At 41.7% G+C, this 22,922-nt stretch overlaps 1 pseudogene; it reads left to right on the top strand.

The window, feature by feature from the left end:
• The first annotated feature begins 8,742 nt into the window (after window positions 1–8,742).
• LOC127656734 (codanin-1-like) lies at window positions 8,743–21,512 on the top strand (annotated as a pseudogene).
• Window positions 21,513–22,922: the final 1,410 nt, after the last annotated feature.

Genomic DNA, 22,922 nt, shown 5'->3' with positions numbered 1-22,922 from the left:
GAAGTGGTTCGAAAGGGGGCTTTCATAGTTTCGAGAACTATAGAAAGATCCCAGATAGGAACCGATGGGGGCGCGGGGGTTCATCCTTCTAGCTCCCCTGAGGAAGCGGATGACCAGCTCGTTTTTACCCCATGACTGGCCGTGCAGGGGTTCAGCGAACGCCGCAACGGCCGCCACATACACTTTGAGCGTGGATGGGGATCTGCCCTCATCCAGCAGCTCTTGTAGAAATACGAGCAGCGACGACACCCCACATGTCCGTGGGTCCAGGTCTCTGTCGGTGCACCATTTTGAGAACACAGACCATTTTGACGCATAGAGTCTTCTCGTGGAAGGGGCTCTAGCGTGTATGATGGTGTTTATTACTCCTTCTGGCAGAGCGACGGGTAGTCGTTGATCACCCACGCATGCAGCGCCCAGCGCTCTGGGTGGGGATGCCAGATTGTGCCGCGAGCTTGAGAGAGGAGATCTGCTCTCACTGGGATGGGCCACGGCGCTGTCAGTGACAGCTGCGTAAGCTCCGGGAACCATGTCTGATTCTCCCAACGCGGGGCTATGAGGAGCACCGAGTGACGCGTTTCCCTGATCCTCTGCATTACCTGTGGCAATAGCGAGACGGGAGGGAAGGCGTAAAGCGGGCGTCTGGGCCAGTCCTGGGCCAGCGCGTCCTCGCTTTCGAGAAAAATACTGGGCAGTGAGAGTTCTCTTTGGACGCAAAGAGGTCTATCTCTGCTCTGCCGAATAGGTGCCATAACGTCTGGACTGTTTGAGCGTGCAGGGACCATTCCCCTGGGGGAATATTGTCTCTGGACAGTCTGTCCGGGCCGTCGTTCAGGTGGCCTGGCACGTGCGTCGCCCTCAGCGAGCGCAGGTGGCACTGGGACCAACTCAGTATGCGTTTTGTCAGATGGAAGAGGTTCCTGGATCTGACACCGCCCTGACGGTTTAGGTAGGATACCACAGATCTGTTGTCCGAACGGACCAGGACGTGGTGACCCTGAATGACCGGGAGAAAGCGCACGAGCGCGTACTCGACCGCTATCATTTCCAGACAATTTATGTGAAGGAGCTTTTCCTGAACTGACCATAGGCCGAAAACCGGAGAGCCCTCGCAGACCGCGCCCCAACCCGTGTTGGACGCGTCTGTCGAGATGACTTTTCGGCGAGATACAGCTCCCATTGTCACTCCCCGCTGATACCATTCGGCCACTGTCCAGGGCTGCAGAGCTGATATGCAGGTCTGAGTCACCTTGATGGGCTGGCGGCCTGTGGCCCAAGCCCGGCGAGACGCCGGGTGTTTAGCCAATGCTGAAGCGGCGCATGTGCAGTAAACCCAGCTGAAGTACTGCTGCGGCTGAGGCCATGTAACCTAGCACTCTCTGGAATTTCTTCAGAGGCGTGAGGCTGTTCATCTGAAAAGATGCGGCTAGTCGCTGAACACGGCGTGCGCGCTGTGTAGATAAGCGAGCCGTCATTGCCACGGAGTCTAGTTCTATTCCCAGGAAGGAAATGGTCTGACTGGGCTGTAGTGAGCTCTTGGTCCAATTGACTGCAAGACCCAAACTGTTCAGATGGCTGAGGAGAACTGCTCTGTGAGACAGAAGCTCCATATGTGACTGAGCCATAATCAGCCAGTCGTCCAAATAGTTCAGAATTCGCAAACCCTGACTCCGCAGGGGTGCGAGCGCCGCATCCATGCACTTCGTGAAAGTACGGGGTGCTAAGGACAGGCCGAACGGAAGGACGGTGTATTGATAAACCTGGCCGTCGAAGGCGAATCTCAAGAATGGCCTGTGACGGGATTTATCTGAATCTGAAAGTATGCATCTTTCAGATCGAGAGAAATAAACCAGTCCCCCTGGCGCACATGCGCGAGGAGTTTCCTGATTGTAAGCATTTTGAACGGTCTTTTTGCAAGCACCTTGTTCAAAACCCTGAGATCTAATATGGGTCTGAGGCCGCCGTCTTTCTTGGGAACAAGAAAATAACGGCTGTAAAGCCCCGACTCGCTCAGAGAGGGTGGCACTTTTTCTATGGCCCTTTTGCACAGAAGGCTTGCTATTTCTGAACGAAGCATGCACGCTGCTTCCGTGTTCACAGTGGTTTCGAGCCGCGCTCTGAAGCGAGGGGGCGGCGATCGAACTGTAGCAAATAGCCCTGTTGTATTGTGCTTAACACCCACTTGGATATCCCTGGAATAGCTTCCCACGCTTTGAAGCGTAACGCTAGAGGGTGAATGGCCAATTCGCTCTGATTGCCGCACACAGAGCGCTGAACAAAATGTGTGAGCGCGTTTAGTGTGTTCATGCATGATTGCTCGCAGACAGCATGAACAGGCTGTTTTGTGAGTGACTTCCGATTGGAATGAATGGGGAAAGAGTCACATCTGTTACGTGATGCGCAAGCATAGTCATGGGCACGGGACTTACACACAGAGGAATGGTTGCTGGCCGTGTAACAGAGCGGGCAGAGAATGGGCGCGCGCACGCATTTGCGGGCGCATTTATTGACTCTAGCGCTCGAGCGGTTCAGTAACCGCTTTATGTGAGCGTGCTCTGGTGGGGACACGAGACATGCAGTGCTTGTGTGCAGAAGTGAACACTGGATTGTGGGCACATTTTCTACACATAGGGCTGGTCGTGTGACAGAGCGGGCAGAGAATGGGCGCACGCACGCATTTGTGGGCGCCTTCATTGACTCTGACGCTCGAGCGGTTCAGTAACCGCTTTATGAGAGCGTGCTCTGATAGGGGCACGGGATGTGTTATGCTTGTGTGTAGGGGCGAACACTGGGTTGTGGGCACTTTTTCTACACATAAGACATGTTTGCTCTTTACAAGATTTATTTGGGTCGCCGTGAAAACGGCGTTTGAGTGCAGGCAAGCGGGCAGTGTCACCGGCTTGTTGGCTGCTAAATTCACCACTGTAGTAGCCTGAGAGAAGGGGACTGACAGGGGGTAAAGCTTTGACAGTGGTCCGGCCGCGGCGGACTGAGCCGTCGTTTGTTCAACACAGTTAGGAAGACTTCGGCTGCTCGGGTTTCAGCGTTACCTTAGATCGAGGCCCGCGGGGAGGCGGTCTGCGGCGGCTGTCTGAGCGCTGATCGAGGGCGGCCGCCCTGTCGACGCTGAGAAGTCTGAGATTGTTGAACTGGGCGCTGTGAAGAGGCTCGTGCAGGAGGCTGATCACGTGAGCGGCCTGCAGAGGAGCTAGCGCGACGCGGCAGGAAGAGGTTCATGGCTTGGGTGGCTTTCTGGACTTCTGAGAAGCGGTCAACAATGCCACTCACCGCGGAGCCGAAGAGACCGGTTGGAGAGAGCGGTGCGTTGAGGAACGTGGAGCGCTCTGCTTCTCCCATGTCGGCTAGTGTTAGCCATAAGTGTCTCTCGGTCACAGTCAGCGAGGCCATGCACTTCCCTAGAGCTTGGGCTGCAGCTTTGGTAGCGCGAAGGGCGAGGTCTGTCGCGCCGTAGATCAGTAACAGCCTCTGGGTGCCTGCCTTTCTCATCCCACTCCCGAAGAAGGTCTGCTTGTAGGATCTGTAAAACGGCCATTGAGTGCAGAGCAGATGCGGCTTGGCCGGCGGCGGAATAGGCGCGGCCAACATAGGCGGAAGTCGCTCTGCAGGCCTTAGACGGGAGCACAGGCTTGGAACGCCATCTCGCGGAGGGCGGACAAAGGTGTGCTGCTACCGAGTCCTCGACCGGGGGATGGAGGAGTAGCCTCTCTCAGTGGCGCCGTCCACCGACGCAGAGAGGTGGAGACGTGTGAACGGGTCCTGGCTGAAAACGGAGCGTTCCACGACTTTGCAAGCTCCGTATGTAATTCCGGCAGGAAGGGAGCGGCCCGGCCGCGGGTGTAGAGCGGCGATGGCTTTGAAGAAAGCAGCCGTCGAGTCTGTTGGGTGCCTGCTCAGGGGCGGTGACCACTCGAGCCCGAGGCGGTCGACGGCCTGTGTGAGGAGGCGTGTTAACTCCCCTTCGACTCGGCGCGGGTCCTGCTGGATTCCTGGGCTGAGGAGGAGGCTTGGGAGCCTGTCCACTCCTCGCTGTCCGAAGCCATGATGGAACAGCAGCCCTTATCCTCCGCTCGTCATCCGAGATGGCAGCAGTGCGGCCGCCGGCGGCAACTGCGCGATCCCGGGGCGGGGAGGGTGAAAGCGATGCTCGAGGGAGAGGCTCCGGCGAGGCAGTCGCTTCAACCACAGTTTCCGGCAGCCTTTGAGAGCGGCGCTTCTTCCTGCGCTGGCTGAGGGTAAGGCGGCGCTGGCGGTTTCTGCTTTGACCGCTTCGAGTCGAGCCCGCAGGGTCGACATCGGTAGCTCCTCGCAGAAATCGCATCCGCCCTCAGTGAGGGCGAGCTCTGCGTGCCCCAGTCCCAGGCAGAGAGCGCAGATGATGTGGCGGTCTCCTGTGCTGAGAAGGGCGCGACATGAGGCGCAAGTGGAGCGAGGCATCTTGAAAAAGACGCTCGTACTCTTTTGTGAATAGTTCTTGAGAACTAGCTTGCTTAATAAAAGGATACGTCGTCGGATGGCGTAGCTCGCAGGATGGCTGAAGGTGGCTGAGACGGCCGGCTTCTTCTAGCGCTGTCCACGCTTGCTAGATGCCCCTCAAACGGCGACGCGGCTTCCAGGTCAGCGATGCGGAGAGCTTCGCTGAAGAGATGAAAATCAGGGTTCCAGCCTACGAACTACGCTTATATGCACTCTAGTCACGCCCTTTTTGGCGGGCTTTGATGCAGTGAGCGCGCGGACGCCTCTCATTGGATGCGAGTTCGCCCAAGCTCGTCTATAGGCTGCAGCAGTTGCCGCAGAGCAACCTATGAGCTCGCTAGCTAGCCCGCTCAAGGTCTGCAGCTGCCGCACTGCGTTGACAATGGATACAAAAATTAAGGATAATTTTTTGGCTTCAATATCTCAGAAAAGATGAATCTTTCCCGTAGCGTAAGCTAGCTTACGCAATACGAGAGAACCTCTCGTAAGAGAACGTCACAGGGCAGAATGGCGGCTCTTTTGGGATCAGTGCTGGCTCAGAAGACAACATTTATGAATTTACGTTTTACCCTCATCGCACCACAAAGTATTTTCTGTCTAATGCTGTGATGAGTCACTGCCATTGCGTGACGGACAGTGAGAATGCTGTTTTTGTAAATTATCAACACTACAAGTCACATAATTGGATGTCTGCTCACTGACAGTTTTGTTTGTGAGTTAGATATAAGATTTAAGTTTAGACAGCTATTAAAGCGACACAGATCCTCAGGAAATAAGGAAGAACACGGTCATAATCTTTAGTCAGTTCCTGAAGTCTCTTTTTGTGAAAATTTAAATTACTTTGGTTCGGTTACTTATTTGACATAGTATAATGTAGGCTCATATATATGATATTTTTTTTTTTAGATTGTGCGAATTTCGGCATGAATTTGTTTTTGTTGTGAAAATAAAAATACTGTGTTTTTTGGGGTAAATTATAATGTAAGGAATTTTCATTTAAAGATTTTGAATATCTTTAAGATTTGAAATTGAAATGTACATACATTTAAAACCATGTAATGCACTGTAAAAAAAAAAAAACCCGTAAAAAAACTGTAATTTTCTGGCAGCAGGGGCGCCAGAAAATGTCTGTTTAAAAACAGAAAAATACTGTCATGAAAAAAACAGAGATACACTGTAAAAAAACAGTAATTTCTTATCCTATAATTACGGTTTATTACTGTTATTCTACACAAAAATCTCCTTATAATACTATGAAATCTTTTAATTTTAACATACATTAATTGTTAAAATACAGTCATACACCTCTAAAACACAGAAAAATTATCTTTAAAGAATGATAAAAAAAAAGTTGAAGTACAGATAATATAAATATATATATACACACACACAATGTTTTTATAACAGTACTTAAACTTTTTTTTGCAGTTTAGTTAAACTGCAAAATTAACTAAGATTTGCTTTAATAAAAAAACAAAACAACAACAGTAATTTTAATTTTGTTTTATTTGTTATCTGCAAATACATCCTGTGATCAACATTTAACAAAGCACTTCATAGCATCGTTAGCGGCAATATTATAATTTTATTTATTTTTTTAAATGTAACTGGTTCTCCCCACTGGTTGAAACTAACCAACTTCCATAAACAGTCTTTACTGTGAGAATGACAGCTTTTTTTTTTTAAACCCTGTACTTTCAAATGTACACAATTTGCATTAAAGCACACATTAAAATGCCGCACTCACTCAAGATAACAGCCAGCCACAAAACACAAGCAGAATGAACCCTTTAAACATTACAGAATAGCATAAACAAATTGGATATGTATGAAAGCTGGCATGTGAGATGATGTCTACTCTCTCCATTCAAAGTTTGCAATGTTTGTAATCAATGAAATTGATTAGGATTTATGGACTGCTGTTTTTTAGTTGGCTTCTTCTCCACTTTGGTCCCCCTATCTGGATTTATCCTGAAAAGGCATCTGTGAAGACAGAAATACACTTGAATATAGTGCTACAAACATTTTTCATAATCAGCAATTCTGATGAGCCATATAAATGTTTAGCCATATAAAAAGTATTTAAACTGAGCAAGAGATGTGACAGACATATCTAAAGGCATAGTTCACACCAAAATAAAGTCATCATTTACTCAACCTTAAGTTGTTACAAACCTGTATACATTTATTTCATCTGTTGAAGACAAAAGAAGATACTTTGAAGAATTTTTTGTAACCAAACAGTTGATGGACCCCATTGACTTCAATAGTATGGAAAAAATACTTTGGAAGTCAATGGGGTCCATCAACTGTTTGTTTCTGGCAATGTGGCTTTTCACATTTCAGTGGACCCTGTACGGTTTCACAGTGTGACACGGATGACCGCCTATGGTGGCGCAACATATGACTTTTAAAGGAATTATACTTGGTAAACCTTGATTTGCACCCAATTACACAACAGGCATATTCACCATGCGTTTCATTTGTGTATATTTTTTTATGATTTACATATCCTTTCACTGTTTACGTAGAAATGCCACATATAGGACATGTGAAAGCATTTAGAACACTTGCCATATTGCAAACTTACTTTAATATAATGTTTGAGCTAGAAGACTTCTGACTGATCTCAATTCCAGAAGTTCCAGATGTCCCAATTCCTGGTATTGCATCAAAAAACTGAGGGGGAAAAGAAAGAAAGAAGTTTGCATAATGTTTGTGCAAAATTACATTACATTAAATTGTAACACAGCAACATTGATTTTCTTTATTTACTTCAGCATATTTGAAAGCTGTTGCTAGCAGTGGTCAACTTTAGTTAGCAAGCCACGTGCTGCCACACAGACGCGGCCACAAAAATACAAGCTAACACAAATATAATGTTCTTAAATGCAACGTTAAACGGCGTTTAGGTAACGTTAACACAAAGCTAAAATGTATCTGCAACCTAGCTAATGTAACATCTGACATACATTACTTGTTTTGTTTTCGGTCGTCAATCTTAAATGTATACTTTAGCTATGTGTCGGTATTGCGTTGAATTTTTGAATGTGTCAGTAAATATTTTTGACGTTACCTCTCACACGTGTTGCTTCCTCGAAAACAGCAGAATAGAATAGTTCACCAGCGCGCCACCGTCTTCATCCTTCATGTCGCGCGCTTCTTTCTGCGTGCACCCACTTAGCAGAGGTGTCAATTCTGATTGGCTTAAATAATTATTGCCCTGATAATGATTTGCTGAACACAGAGGTTTGTGATTTTTCATTTGCATTGGTTTTCGTAGCTTATTATTTAAATTGCAACGGCCTTTTTTTTTTAAACAGCTAAACTTGTTTTATTGAAAGTAAATATACTTTCAATATCTCTCTTTAACAGATCTCTGATAATCTGTGACAAGCTAAGGGGTGTCAGAAATCGACACAGTTGTTACAGTATTTCATGTGTTAAAAGAGGCCAGCAGGTTAATAAAAAAACTTTATTTTTACGGTTAGTTTTGTTAAAATTATCATTGAAAATCTGTTAAAAAACAGATATGTAGTGTATTCCATTTATACATAGTTTCTCTGTTAAATTATGTTACACATGTCAATTAAAAGTTTTTTGTTGTAATTTTAATAAAACATTTCTGTCATTTAAAAAAACAGGGAAAACACTGTAAAATTTATTGGCAAAAACTGTAAAAAAAAAAGTTTTTTTTTACAGTGTGTTAAGTATAAGACTTTCATGCACCACTTCCATGTTTTATTAGTTAAAATCTACTATGCAAATTTTTAAAGTTTATCACAGTGTACCAACTAGTTTTGAATAATTAATTATTAAATCATTGCATGTTTTTAAGAATTTTGATATTTGTTTTTGTCTTGGCAGGCTTGTGAAACCCAAGACCTCTCAATAAAGGTTGGGATACAGGAATTTGTACATTTTTTGTGGGACCAGAGCAGTCACACACTGACCCATGGCCCCACCACACCTGCCAAGACCCCCAGGACTTCAAGATCTGAGCGGAGAGGCAACAAATATACACCTGTCCAGGGTCTGCGGGGTGCCATCCGTGTCCTGCTCTTCTCTCCTGCTCCATCTTTGTCCCCTGTGGCTGGGAGGAATGAGCAGGAGATCCCTTTTACTGGCTCTTAGAGTGGTGTTAGCGCCCTGAGCAGCCCTTCGTTTAGCTCTGTCTGGAGCCCTGCTCCCTGGAATGCCACCTCGGAGTGGCGCTCCACCCTGCGTCAAAGTCTCGGTAACTTCATGATGTCACCCCCAGAGTCCCAGCCCAGCCCTTCAGCACAGCAGCACAAAGGCCGCAGGAGGAATGGGGGGTTTGGGGAGTATGCCCCCTATAGACAGGCAGGGTGTCGTGGTGCTATGTCGGATGATGGAGGTTGCTGGGATGGAAGCTGCAGCAGGAATAGAGGTATGGGGAGAGTTGAAGCAGTGTCACCATCCACACAAGTGCATCTCAACTTCAACAATTTGGAAGACTGTAGCTTTGCACAGGTTTTGAATATTCTAGTGTTGTGTTAATGGTGTTTAGCTTGTGAGTTTGAGAATATGAAGCAGTGTTTATTGACCACAGGCATGTCCAGGGTTCCTGTGGGTTTGGAAAACCTGAAAAAATAATTAAAATTGAATAAAACGTTTAATAAAATCTTAAGAAGTTGTGGAGTTTTGTAATGTAGATTTTGTGGATGTAAAATGTTTTGACATTTTACATATATTTTTATGCTTTGCAATCTTAGTTATTTTTAAGGATTCTTAAGCCAATATTGTATTCGGTTTTGACAAGAGCATTCAGGATCTGCGTACAGGTATAGGGATATCTCCAGGTTGGAGATCTTCAAATGGGGGCAGAATCTCCAAAACAGGGTAGAGTTTCTCTAAACGGGGATCGATTTTTTTTTTTTTTTTTTTTACATTTTCTAAAATTATTAAATATACCGCAACGTAAAAGTTCTATTGAAAACAATCAAATCGGCATATCACTAGGTGCCGAAAGTGGGGAGAAAATTAAAAGATGCTAAGCTAAAAGTCTAACCGGTTAGCTTGTGAGCTAACTGGAAAAAAAACAGAACAGAGAAATGTTCACGTTCACCATATATGTTCAGTTTAAAAATATGATATGTGACATGTAATTTAGAAGTTATTCTTTTGTCATATTTACACAGTTAAGACAACGTGAATCATCTGCGATTCCATTGGATGTTAAATGTTCTTTCAACCAATAGGATCGCTTTGTGATCCATGGGGGCCGTTACTTCTACTAGTGTAGTTAGTGTTACTTGTTGTCTAGTGGGAGGCAGACAGATAAACACTTGGAAATAAAACAGGCAGCACTCGATCAGTGCTCGAACGCTCTGCTGATGACTGGAAAAGTCAAAGGAAAAATTTAAAAAATGTGTGGGTAACTCTGTCTTGGATACTTCCTGAGCTGAGCCTAAATGGTTCTTTGAAAACGTGAAGCAAATGTATTTGAAATACCAATTTTAACTTTTTTCCAGACAAACTAAACCTACACGGCGAATTAACCCAACTCCAGTGAGTGCAGAGCGGCCAAACTCTAACCCCAAAAGATGCTTCACATCTACCTCGCTCAGCTTACCTGCCAGCCCCCCTGACATTCCAGAGATTACTGGAGAGCAAGTGAACTGTGGAAGTCCCTCAATCCAAAGGAAGAGGGAGATTCTCAGGAGAGAAAGGTATGTTGGGGCTGTGAGAAATATTTGAACCTTCCACCCACAGATATATATATATATATATATATATGTTTGAGTAGTTTTGCAAATACCATTAACATTGGCTTGACCCCTCTCGTCTTCCCTAGGTCTAAACTTGCCTAGCAGACCAGCTCTCTGCTAAAAGCCACTCTTACCATCTGCACCCCAACCAAAACAGTGCACAAACTGGGGTTGAAGGTGAACCTTGACCCCCAAGCACCTTACCCTTACCCTGACCCTGACAAAGTCACATAAGCTACAGAGCTGGACCTGTTAGCTGAAATTTATTGTACCTGCATTTCTTGTGAATGACCTGCAGAGGGTGCTGTATACAGCCAGATTAATTCACTGCTAATCAAAGTTTGGAGTAAACCTTGGAAAATGTGATTACATTTCTCGCTCATGGAAAAATAAATGTATTCCACATTAATATGATCCAAGACCCAGTTGGCCCAATACACAATTTAGCCTGATTACTCATACATCAAATCAAAAGACTCACAAAAACATGTTGAGACTAATTTACTTAAGAATATACAATAGCGTAGATATGGCTTGAACATTGGGGGGTTGCAGCATGAAGCATTTACCCATGTTTCCATCGATCATAAATAATGGGGGGTTGATCTTGCCTGTTTTGATTATTGATGGGGGTACCTTCCCCGCATCCCCCCCCTGGAATCTACGCCCCTGAGTATACATTAATATTTAGGTTTATGTTGTAATGAATGTAAATGTGTTTTGATTCTAGAGAATATAGTTCCATGTGTGTTCCTAGAGGTGTTCTTTGTGCTGCAGCTCTTGACTTCTCGTGGTGTGTTGGTCTCTGAATCTGCTGATGGAGTCATTGTGTGTGAAAACAGCCCAGGTGAAAATGATTGCATGCTATGTACATATACGTGCTTGCATAATTTTTACGTTTTTTTTAACTGCTCTTACATATTACTATTACATATTTGTGACGAGGAGGGGGCATTGGCGCTGAATCAGCTGATCAGCGGGAGAGCGAGATTAAGATGTGTTCAGATGACCTGTGTGAATTAAGTCATGGAATTATATTCCAACTGGATGAAATAAACTACAGTTTATAGAAACAAAAAAAGTTAATTGGTCAGTTTTGTCAGGATTACAATATAAGGACTGTTCCTTTAACCATTATATTGTATTTCCGCCAAAACTGACCAATTAACCTTTTTGGTTAAAAGGTTATAGTTTTCTCGCCCTCATGTCATCCCAGATGTCTGTGACTTTCTTCAGCTCAACACAAATGAAGATTTTAAGAAGTCATTAAAATCTTTGACAGTCATTTTATTCCATAATCTTTAAGAAGATCTGCAGCTTCTCATTTCTTAAACAACCATGTCGGAAGACGTATCCTGTGGTGGTGGAAAAGAAGTTACTGTGTTTCAGAAGTGGCAAATTATTGGCCTGCATCAAACAAAGAAAACAATTAAGGAGATTGCTGAAATCACTGGAATTGGGATAAGAATTGTTTAACACATTATTAAAACCTGAAAGGATAGTTGTGAACCATCAGCTTCACGGAAGATATGTTGTCGGAAATCACTAAAATGCTTTGTGAAGTCACATTGTAAAGAATTGACAGTAGAACTCACGGCTAAGTTTAATAGTGAAAGTAAGAGCATTTCCACATGCACAATGTGACGAGAACTTACAGGATTGGGACTAAACAGCTGTGTAGCCACAAGAAAGCCACTCTTTAGTGAGGCTAATTGGAAAAAATTACCTCAATGGAAATGGAAAAAGTTAATGTGGTGTGAGTCCAGATTTACCCTATTCTAAAGTGATGGGTGCGTTAGGGTAAGAAGTGAAGTCCATTAAGTGATGCACCCGTCATGCATGGTGCCCACTGTACAAGCCACTGGAGGCAGTGTTATGATCTGGGGTTGCTTCAATTGCTCACGTCTAGGCTCAGCAACGTTATGAAGCAATAAAAAGCTGAATACCTGAATATACTGAATGACCAGGTTATCCCATCAATGGATTTTTTATTCCCTGATTCATCGGGCTCAAATTTTGAAAGAGTGGTTTAGGGAGCACGAGGAATCATTTTCACACATGAATTGGTGACCACAGAGTCCTGTCTTAACCCCTTTTAAGTCTTTGGGATGTGCTGGAGAAGACCTTACGGAGTGGTTCAACTGTTGTTGTTACGGAGTGATTCATCACTGTTCATAAATAGTAGAATGCAACTTCTTTTTCCGGCCAAGTAGTGTATATAAAGACTGTTGTGTAAAATGCTTTACTGACATTATAAGTGAACCTCAAGAAAATTAAAGTAAAAATAAATCATGACATGACTCTTAAAATTTGAGCGATTGATTGTGAAACGCCACGCTGCAAAACACAGTGTACAATGTACTATGTAAAATACTATGGATAGGTTCTATTCATCTGTAGCTCCTGTTCTCTGTGGGGTTCCTCAGGGATCTATTCTGGGGCCAATTCTTTTTAATTTGTATATCCTCCCTCTTGGAAATATTATTAGGAGACATAATATTTTGTTTCATTTTTACGCTGATGATACACAAATTTATCTGCCATTGAAATCAGGTGATTCTGTTCAACCTCTCTTGGAATGTATTGAAGACATTAAAAAAGTGGTTATCGAATAACTTTCTCCAGCTAAACAATGATAAGAATGAAATGATTATTTTTTGGTTCTGCTGAATCTAGAATCGCTCTTGCAAGCTTGGCCAACACTTCCACCATGTTCATTCGCATGTGAGGAATCTTGGTCTCATTATAGATACTGACTTGGGCTTATTCCGACTTATTCCGATATTATCATTTACGAATGATTTCTAAATTTAAATAAGTTTTATCTTTTCAAGACCTGGAGACTGTTATTCATGCTTTTATCACCTCTCGATTGGATAATTGTAATTCTCTTTATGTTGGTTTCCTCAATCCTCTCTTTTCCGTCTTCAACTGGTTCAAAATGCTGCGGCCAGATTTTTTACATCATCTAAAAAAAGGGATCATATTACACCAATCCTGGTGCCTCTGCACTGGCTTCCTGTTTATTTTAGGATTCAATTTAAAATACTGTTGTTTGTTTTTAAAGCTCTTAATAACCAGGCCCCGTCATATATTAGGGATTTAATACAGCCATACTTACCAACTAGGTCTTTAAGATCTGCAGACAAAATGTTATTGCATATTCCTCGGTCAAGTTGTATACGCATGGGTGATAGAGCATTTGCAGTTGCTGCTCCTAGGCTATGGAATCAGCTACCACATGACATTAGACAAGCTTCATCACTGTCTATTTTTAAACGTAGCCTTAAAACAAATTTTTATTCTCTAGCGTTTTGCGGTATTAAATGAGATTGTTTTTTTTGGGGGTTTTTTATGACGTGTTTGTTTTATTAATGTATTGTATATTCATCTGTACTTGGCATGTTTGTTTTATTTTAATGTATTGTATATTCAACTGTACAGCACTTACAGGTTTGCTGTGTTTGAGTGTGCTTTAGAAATACTTTTTACTTAAAATAATGTGTACTTTTTTTCTTAGAAATCTCTTTTATGTGGAGTTAGGATTAAAATAAGCTTTCAAACTGTTCTGAGACCAATACAGACAGACGGTCACAGCACACTGGAGGTTGTCATTCACTAAATAGGGGGCAAGGGAGCATCCTATAGCTCTCTATGTGGCTAAGTGCATTCACTCTTAAAATCTGACCAAAAGTTCAGTTTTAATGCACACATCAGTCATGCGCGGGTCTCAGGGGGTTATTGTTAGTAGGGTAAAAAAGCTTTTCTGAAAAAAAAGCATTCCTGAGTCAATAAGTGATCTGATGACAAAATAAGCTAAATGGCAAAATATTGGTATCGGCCAATTTTTTTTGTGTTAAAATCAGTATCGGACAAACATTTTCATATCAGTGCATCCCTAGATTAGAGTTTACATATCAATGTGTATTCAGTATTCAGCAACTTTTGGAGATGTTTTTACTCATTTCAAATGTGTAGAGAGCAGCCAGTCATAACAGAGGTAATTCACATATAGGAATTTTAAAGATACAGGAACAAAAATGGCCTGTTTATTTCTAAAATTAAATTAAGGGTGTTTTGGTGGAAGAAACTTTGATAAACAGAGAAAATGTACTTTATTGAAAAATGCTACATAAGTGTCGAATGTGTGATTTCTGTGAAATCTGATCACAGGATGATGGTCAGTCAGCTCACAGCAGCAGGAAACCATTCTCACTTTGCCAGAATCTTCCAGAACCAGCTCATCCAGGTGAGCCAGTATGGCTGATTTACATTTCACATTTTCTCTCATTTCCTCTTATTCTTTGTCTGACCATCTTGCATGCACTTTATCGTTCTCCAGATGTGTAAAGGTCCTTATATGCTTGGCTTTTCCACTGATACCCCGGATGCTGACCTGCTGAGCATGCTTGAAGCAGACAGCTTAGGCCGTTTGAAGCGACTGCAGCAGTGTCTGGTCCAGCCACAGGGAGTCATTGGTCCTTGACCTCCACCATCCTTCCCTGGGCATCAGTAGTTCTTCAAGTACATGCTGGTGAGACCGTCTGCCAAAGTAAAAGCTTTCATGATTTCTTCATGCATGCTCTAATTCCTGTTCTCTTTGTACCAGCTGCCAGCTAAACCAGCACCTGAAAGATGGTCTTTGTCAGCAGCTGCTGAAGATAGATTAGATGTCCATTCTCAGCCCAGCATGGGGAGAAGAGACAGGCAATGGAGACATGGAGCAACAGGTTGCAGCAGAGAGCAAAATTATACAAAGTAATCAGGGATTTTAAATGGGTTAAAACAACACATTTTTTGTGGGGGTTCTCTCTTTTTCAGGACAAGAATCAGCATTTCTCTGCTGTGCTACTTACTTCTCAGCTGTTGGCCAAGTTTTTGGGTTTCATCTCCTTCCTGCCTTACCAAACTTCTGAGGCTCCATGTAGAGACATTCAGAACGCTCCAATCTCTCTGCGTAGTAAGGTACTGTAAACTTAGTTTGAAGGCAATAAATTATGTTCTTACAAGTCACAAATTTGTTAAAAATTTGTTCCATGTGTTTGTTCTAAGAGTTCTCCAGTGCTAGATGTGTGTGTGGTGTTGAGGACTTCTGTGCACATGAGACATACTGGAGTTCCTGTCTATGCTGGACTACACTGGCCCATTTCTGCCTTGTTACAGGATTGCCCTGTGCCTGCTGATCCACATCTACAAGTTAGTTTATTGCACACTAAGGCTGGACTATATAGCTAAGAAATGTCAGTATTTTTCAGTGTTTTATAGATATTCAATATATGTCTTGAATTTATGTATTTGTTCTAAAAAAAATTGTATTTGATTTAAAATACAGTAAAAAAAAACAAAGTGAAAAATATTAACCATAGGTTTCCACACTTTCAGTACATGAACAAGGAAAAAGAATATAGTTTTGATTTATATTTACTCATTTTTATGTACATACATCAACATAACCATACTTAAGCAATATCACTCGAGCAAGCATGTGATATGGCCCTACGCCAGCACTGCTGTGATTCGGCCGCAGGCACAAGGCCGCAGCTGTTTCGAACAAGTTATTGGATAAACAAGGATGCTTGTGTGTGTGTGTGAGAGAGAGATGGAGCATGTGCGATCACCTGTTGCCACACCCAAGCAGAGATGCTGTCAGCTTTCTGAAGGTCAGCTTTCTCAGTGGTAAAATAGCATCCAAGCGGGGGTATTTCTCCCTATTTTGCAGTAGCCGGTGCGCAAGTGTCATTCACTATAGAAACAGCGATGTACTTCATCATATTAAACAGTATGTATCCAATGTGGTAAGCACCTTGAGTTCTGTAATAAATCAGTATGCTGTGTCTCTCAGCTGTGATGAGCCTTAATGCAGAAATTGTTAGTTTAAAGCAGTTTAAAGCTATTTCCTAGCTTTAGTAATGTAGTAGTAATATGAGCAATCACGGAGCACAGTTCTATGTAAACAATGACTAATGGATTCACTTCAAGTCACATTTGGCTCATATTATACACAAAAATGATCTTTTGCCACCACCTGCTGGCTAACATATGTAATGTAAAAAAAATTAAAAAAAAAGACAAACCACAGCTCTTAACAGATCTGCACTGCTCTTACACTTTAGTTTAGAACAGCATGAACACAAGCGGAGTGATTTACACACACACACACACACACACACACACACACACACACACACACACACACACACACAGTGAAGCGTCCGAGTGCTGATGGTGTGAGACCATCAGTGCTCAAGGAACTTCTCTCGTCCAATCAGATTCGAGGACCGGAACTAACTGTTGTATATATTGTAATAAACTGTATTATACCAACATATTAATTTTAACTGAACCCATACTTCACCATTTTAAGCCATTTTATTGAATTGGACAGTTTAAAAAAAATTGTTTCTGTTGAAAAATTTATAATTTTTCACAACTCCGTTAGCATTTCTGCTACACATGATATTGATTGATTTCATATCACCAAATAATATTATTTGGTATATTATTTTATATTATTAATATATATTATATATTATATATTAAGAACAATTATTTCTGTGTGTAATTGTGTTGTTTGCTTGTTTCTTTTTGTGTTTGTGTGCACGTTTGTTCAAGGAGGATGTATTGGGTCGAGGAGGAGAGTTGTGTTACATGAACCAGTTGCTCATGGTGGCAATGCTAGGCTGGCTTTTTCAGGTGAGAAGTCTTTAAGAAACTTACACTTCTAGACAAATAAGAGGGGAAAAACATCCCAAATAATGTCTTTCTTGCATTCTGTCTTTCAGATCCCTGTTTTCCCTGAAGATCTCTTCTTCAGTTCAGATCTAAAGGAAGTAATTGGGGAACTAGAAAATAATGCAACCCTTTTGGGGCTGGTTAGTGGATCACCATGACAATTTATACAATTACCGATAGGGCATTCATGATTATGAAATTTGGCTGACGATTATTTGTCAAAGATATAAATGCAATTATGATGATTAATTGTCTGTTTTAGGGCTTTCATGAGTATGATAATTAATTGTAAACATGTGCGATAGTAAAATATTTCTGTCAAAAATTGTTCACTTTGACAAGTTACTTTAAGGCTTTCTGAATAAACCTGATTTCACATGAAGACAGACCTTTTGAGATTTAAATTTTCTTCATTTTATCATCTCCTTAGAAATAGAGAAGGTGGGCGTGACACAGGGCTTCTTTGTGTCGCTGTGTGTCATCAACACTGTGTGTATAAACACACAACAACAAATAACATTTGCCATTACACGGTCGTTAAAGTGAAAGTAAAACTGCAGCGATTTGAATTCACTAAAATCCTTGTTTATATTTTCATTGAAGCTCAGTGACAGGGTTGAAGTTCAAGTGAATGAGACACTGAAATGCACCCTTCATTCTCGTATTTGTTTTATCTTTTCTCCACAAATTGGCATTCAGCACACCCTGGATTAAAACTACATTTATAATTTTTTTCTCTGGCATAGAGAAAGCAATGGTACATAAAATTATTTTTTTAATTGTCTAAGCATTTTGACCACTATGTGGCACTGTCTTTAACTGTTTTTACAGTTTTAGATAGAAGTTGGGGATATATCTAAAACTGTATATTTACTTTTCAGGACACCATCCCATTAGTTGACCAGCAGCTTCTTTACATTTGCTGCCCTTATTTAGGTGAGAGCAAACTGTTCAGAAAAAGTTATATAGCTTAAAATTAAACATTTCACCAAGCTTGGGTTGAAAATCTCAGTTAAGGGTGTTGGTGGAGGTCTCTCTTCTCCATTCTGTTGACAGGGGAGTTTCGTAAACTACTTGCTGCTTTTGTGGCTGGAAGCACATCCAAGAGTGAAGGCATCATTCGCAAGATCACCCCCACAGAGCCGAGGGGACCATCCACCACTCACTTAGAGCAGAAATTACAGGTACACTGCCAGCAAAAGTCTTCCATTTGTTTATCTGCAGAAGAACTGAGAGCATTTTATCCATGTGTGTCTGTCCATGTTTTTCCATGTGTTTTAACGTAGGTGGATCTGGAACAGGCCTTCTTCCACAACCAGCCCCCCTCTCTCAGACACGCTGTAGAGTTTGTTGCTGAAAGTGTCTGCTCCAATTGCGGCAAACACATCAAGTCAGTCACCAACAATTTTCTTGTACTTTTTGGCCTTTTTTCCATGTTCGTTCATGTTAATCAAATTTATATTTGCTATTCATTATTTCATATTTTCCAAACTCTGTGTGTGGCAGGGCTACACTTGTGTTGGAGCTCATGCAGGGTGAAGAGAAAACCCTAAGAGATTCTATATGTGCTCAGCTCTGTGATGCAGTCATGCAAGCTCTGGAGAGAGCCACCAGGTCAGCAGCTGTCCTCTCTTTTTGTTGCATCTTACATATACTGTATATGAATATTGTGATGATGGATGTGTTTTGGAATAGTTTGCCTGTAACACATCTGCTCATGATAGGTTCTGCAGTGAGAATGCGTCTGGAGCTTTCAGAGATCTTCTTCCTATGGAGACCCCTCCTGCTGTGAGTACTGCACTAAAATGGTCACTATTTATCTGTTAATCAGTCTATTGATTGATTGGTTGTAGATAAACTGAGATATGCAAAAAAACTGCTGGATCACAATTTATTTAAGTTGTGATATAATGAATGTTTTGTGGTGTGGTTTAGGTTCTGGCCACGGCAGAAAGTATCACCACTCGTTTGGCCACAGAAAAGGCTTGCAACTGGCTGTCCTCCAACATCACAAGTAATGAAGCACAATTTTAGTGACAGAGAAATTAAAAGCGCTCCATTTAGTCTTCATATTTTCTGTTAAGTAGTATTTATAGTCAGGATCTGAAATATTCTTCTTTGAATATCTCCCTCAGTGCTGCTAAAGAGGGAGTGGAAGAGTGTGTTTGAGAGGGTGATGAAGAGTGTACCCTCCTGCTCCAGTTTGGAAGCTGAATAGCTGAATAACATTCTGAACATCTGCTGAACATCGACAGCTCCTCTGTGGAGATCGTCAAGAGCACAAAATTCCTTGGTGTTCACCTGGCGGAGAAACTCACCTGGTCCCTCAACCCCAGCTCTATTACCAAGAAAGCCCAGCAGCGTCTCTACTTTCTTCGAAGACTGAGGCAAGCACATCTCCCACCCCCCATCCTCACTACATTCTATAGAGGGACTATTGAGAGCATCCTGAACAGCTGCATCACTGCCTGGTTTGGGACTTGCACCGTTTCAGACCGCAAAGCCCTGCAGAGGATAGTGAGGACAGCTGAGAAGATCATCGGGGTCTCTCTTCCCTCCATCTAAGACATTTACAAAAAACACTGCATCCGCAAAGCAACCAGCATTGTGGACAACCCCACACACCCCTCACACAAACTTTTCACCCTCCTGCTGTCTGACAAGAGGTACCGAAATATACAGGCCCTCACGGCCAGACTGTGTAACAACTTCTTCCCCCAAGCCATCAGACTCCTCAATACTCAGAGACTGGACTAACACACACACACACACACACACACACACACACACACACGTGTCCTGAGTTGCACTTTAATTATTGTGACTTTATACCTGCCTGCTACCTCAATAACTGCTATGTGCATAGAACATTATCTCATAGTATGTTATGTTTACATTTGGCATTTTTAGAAACTACTACTGTGTACTGGTCTCTCACTGTGCCCATTGTCCTGTTAATTTTTAGTAATGTATTGTACTGTCCCGTACTTTTTGCATACGTTTGCACGTGCACTTTATATAGGTATGTGATTTAGTCTGTGTAGTCTCATGTGGTTCTGTGTTTGTCCTATGTTGTTTTATGTAGCACCATGGTCCTGGAGGAACGTTGTCTTGTTTCACTGTGTACTGTACTAACTGTATATGGTTGAACGACAATAAAATCGACTTGACCACTTGAAGAGGGCAAGGGATTGAGCAAAAGTCAGCAGTTCCAGGGTAGTGACTCAGGGCTCAGTGCTAGGCTCTTTTGCCCACCACTCTCCTCCTCCTTTTACTGATAGTTAACACATCAATAATCACATAAGCATTACAGTATATACACCATTCATTATTTGTGGTAGTTTCATGTTCTCCATGTATTCTGTACTGTTTGTCTCTCTCACACACTTTATTGTTTGGTCTTTTTCTAGCTCCTCTGTCCTATAGTTGAGCAGATGATGTTGCATTGTACTGTCCAGCTGGCCTGCAAACTGGGTGAGAGAGCAATTAATGGAAAGTTGAGAACAATTCTGAAGCATTTTTATGTCTTATTTTGTCTGTTTGTGTATTCAGTAACTGGAGAGCTGCCACTGGTGTCCTCAGCTGAGGGGAACAAGAGATCTGCTCTCCTGGAGAAGTTTCTGCTCCTTTGGGGATGGACTACCTCTCCTTCTATACTTTTGCACCTCTTCCTCAGTGAACCCACTCTCACTGCCATTTGTAGGGCCATGGACAGTGAGGTAAACAGCTTCGATTTCGTGGTAGAAGACTTCTGTTCTGCTGAACTGTTATGTCATATCCAGTGTGCAGTTAATGCATGTATGGTCTATCTGGTCCTGATTAGACGGCTTATAGAGAGAGGTCTTCAGAGAGAGGAGGAAGTGGGCTCTTTCTGGCCAAACTTGTCGGAGTTATCTTGGCCAGAGGTAACTTAAGCGTTTCCGATGTGTAAAGAAATTAATACTGTTCCTGGTTTGCACCAGAGGTAGTATGTTCTTTTCACTAACCAAAACCTAAACCTTTAAAATCATTTATTAGACTGTTTAAATGATTTGATATACATTAGTTAATAATATTTGAATATTATTATATTCATTGTTCAATTAATATTAAACTGATTAATGATATTTAATGTTCATGAGCTTAGGGATGGCTTTTCTAATGAATATTAAATCATGGTGATGACTTCCTGGAGCAACAAGTAATAAACCCTAATTAATACTCATGAACTATATCTTATTTTACTGCCATTCAGCAAATCAGTTAAGCCTAATTGGTGACTGTCACAACTTTTTAAGGTTTATGTACTTGGTTTTAAAGTGTCTCATTAATTATTTACTCTTAAGTCTATAGTTTATTAATTTGAATGGATTTAACTTTTGTCTTTTTCTCTTGTAGGAGACTGTAGAGACTCCCCGGCCACCCAGTTCCTATTCAGTTCAGTGCCAAACCACAGGGCTGTACTGCATGTCTCTCAATGACCACTAGGGGGGAAAGTAGTCTAAATTCCAACTGTGGCCATGAATCTCAGCCAACAGTACTGTACTAAAAGGTAGTGAGTGACATTATATATATTTGAACAAAAAAAAGTTACTGATCGGTCTGATTTATTGTTAGTTGCAAGATTAATAATTGCACTTGCATGGGATAAAAACCCACTAAGCTGATCAACAAGTCATTTGTGGCATCTATCTTTCCAAAAAATGATATGGGTACATTTCAGTGAGACTTCACCTGTTCTTTTAACTCACAATGATACATTGTCAGTCATTCCATCATGTTACTCTATTTGTTTTAAGTGTTTGACTTGGCCAAGATCTTACCTATTATTTGATTGTTGCCTTTGCTGCTACTTGTTTGTTTTGTTGTTGGTTTGTGATTGTGTGTGCATCTCTTAGTTTGTGTTTCCAACTGTCTATATTTATATATGTGTAGGCTGAGTTTAAAACCATCTGATTTGCACTTTTAATAGACTTTGTTCGTGTTGGACAATGTTATTACCGGTTCATTTTAAACTGCTCTATCCAATGTTATAAAATGTACTTTTGTGAAAATGAGTATCTTTCATGGTTTGATTAAGTTTTTGGTTGAGCAGAGTATGGCAAGTGGTCCTGTCTTCTGTAAAGATTTAAAGCCTTCTTTAAAGTCTTCCTTAAAGATTCTGAGGGTGGCTACATTGAAACAAAATGCTCATATATCTGACATTGAAAGCAAACTGAGAAAGTAAATTAGATTTTTAATCATGTAATATTATTAATAATAACAGAAATAGTAAAGGCAGGGCCATCACATTGCCAAAAGGCAAAATAAACTGCCATTTGAAGACCAGAGACCAACATCAAATTCCTCTTATATACTGATTTAAGCTTGTCAAAGACAAACGCATGAGTCTCAACACTTTACATGCAAATCACAATGATGATGGCAATTATCAAACACATTATGTAAAAAGGTAAGCTTTGAATTATTGCTACATGACAAATAACAAAGTGACAACAAACACAACCAATAGCATAAATAAAAGCAGCAAAAAAAAATGAAAAGGAAGTAACACTGATATTTGCATAATTTGTTCATGCTGCAATGTATGCTGGTAATCAAAATATGTGAGCGTGGTAATTCTCTTATATTTTTGATTTCATCTGAAGAGTTTTTCTAGAACAGAATAATAGAAATCTGAAAGTTCAATAGCTTAGCCAAATATAACGTATATTTTCCAATTACATGGGACCTTAATGAGGCAGAGACTGGTCTTTAAATGAATATTCTGGATTCAATACAAGTTTAGCTCAGTCGACAGCATCTGTGGCATAATATTGACTATCACAAAAATGTATTTACTTAATTTTCTTTAAAAGAAAAAGTACAAAAATGGAGGTTACAGTGAGGCACTTACAATGGAAGTGAATGGGGCCAATTTTTGGAGGGTTTAAAGTCATAAATGTGAAGCTTATAATTCAATAAAAGGACTTATATTGATTATTC

This window comes from Xyrauchen texanus, chromosome 16, assembly GCF_025860055.1.
Source record: "Xyrauchen texanus isolate HMW12.3.18 chromosome 16, RBS_HiC_50CHRs, whole genome shotgun sequence".
NCBI classification, from domain to species: Eukaryota; Metazoa; Chordata; class Actinopteri; order Cypriniformes; family Catostomidae; genus Xyrauchen; species Xyrauchen texanus.
This window is presented reverse-complemented; position numbering and strand designations above follow the sequence as displayed.